This window comes from Ziziphus jujuba, chromosome 12 (genome assembly GCF_031755915.1).
Source record: "Ziziphus jujuba cultivar Dongzao chromosome 12, ASM3175591v1".
Classification (NCBI taxonomy): Eukaryota; Viridiplantae; Streptophyta; class Magnoliopsida; order Rosales; family Rhamnaceae; genus Ziziphus; species Ziziphus jujuba.
This window is the reverse complement of record NC_083390.1, coordinates 12,635,798-12,637,414: the sequence shown is the minus strand read 5'-3', so window position 1 is coordinate 12,637,414 and position 1,617 is coordinate 12,635,798.

Genomic DNA, 1,617 nt, shown 5'->3' with positions numbered 1-1,617 from the left:
CATCGTGGTGAACTGGTATATTGCCTTTTGGTTTCGCTAGGCATTTGAGATAGGAAGTGAGGTCATTACATCCAATGTTTTCCCATCATACACTCCACAAGTAGGCAAACCAGACTCATTTGGCCACTTCACAGTGGAAGAGAAGATGCAATTCATCTTCGCGGCACTGACAACCATGAACGCGGTGATTGTAGTCAACCTTAATACCTTGGGCCTCTAAATTGGAATACACCGGTAACCCATGATGGGCAAGTTTCCAAAGGAAGAATTTTGATCTCTCATGAATTTTACTTCCCCATAAGATCTTCCACCACTTTGCACCGGGCAGGCTTCCTCCTTCCTTAAGCTTATAGGTAGACTTCACGGTGAACCGACCTGACTAGACCCTAACCACACAACTTTTTATCTTCTTGGAACATATTTGTCCAGAACATTCCTTTTATATTCTCCACCGTTTGTTGGTCAAATAGGTTGTTGATGTGATTCTAATTCCATTCACCATTACTTTCCTTCAATGAACTAACCATGCCCATAAAAGGGGGAGGATGGTCCATGGAGTCGGTATAAAATTAGGATTATTGGGGATCCAAGGGTCTTCTTATAGGTCTATGGAATTTTCTCCCCTAATTCGATAGTAGAGACCTTTTGCTAACAAAGGCCTTACTTTGAGGATGCCAAGAGCATCCATTTTTCTTTTTGCATCTCATAAAAGTAAAGAATGGAAAGTATTTTGACTTCAATGCTTTAACCCACATCTTGTTTCCTTCCGCAGCCAGGCTCCACCCTAACTTTGCTACAAGGGCTTTGTTGAAGCTCCATAGGCGATTAAAGCTGAGCCTGCCAGATGCTTTTGGTTGGTAGCTAAATTTCCATGAGACTGGAGTGAGAACTCTCAAGGCATGCATATCATTTCTCCACAGAAAAGCCCTGGCCATTTTCTCTATGTTTCGCACCATCCTTTTGGCAATAGAAAGGCGGACATTGAGTACACTGGGATTGAAAATGCTACATGCTTGATCAATGTGGCTTTTCCTGTTTGAGATAATAGCTTTGGCTTCCAGCCTTGAAATCTCATTTCTACCTTACTACTTAAATCTTCAAATGCCACTTTTATATTTTTTCCTAAAAATAGAGGGAGTCCCAAATATTTTGCTGCCTTCTCAAGTTCCTTCATTCTTAAGCATCTTCGAATTAGCACTCTATTTTATGGGGGGACGATGTTAGAGAAGAAACATCCAATTTGTCAATGTTGAAGATTGGCCAGTCCATTTGCAATAAAGGCGTAAGCACTTCACAAAATTTTTAACTTCTTCCAAGTTCGCTCTACAGAAAATGAGAATATCTTCAGCAAACATAAGGTGGGTAATAGCTGGAGAGTTTCTTCCAATCTTGACTCCATTCAGCTTCCCATTTAAGAAGCATTCATGAGAGAAATTCTAAAAAAATGATGAAAAGGAATGGTGATAGAGGGTCTCCCTGTCTAAGACCCCTTTCCATAGGAATGTAGCCAAAAAATGCCTCCATTGAGCAGTAGCTCCATCGATGTAGAAGAGATGCAATTTAAAATCAACTTAATGAATCTATCTGAGAAGCCAAAGAGTAAGAATTCTCGAGAAA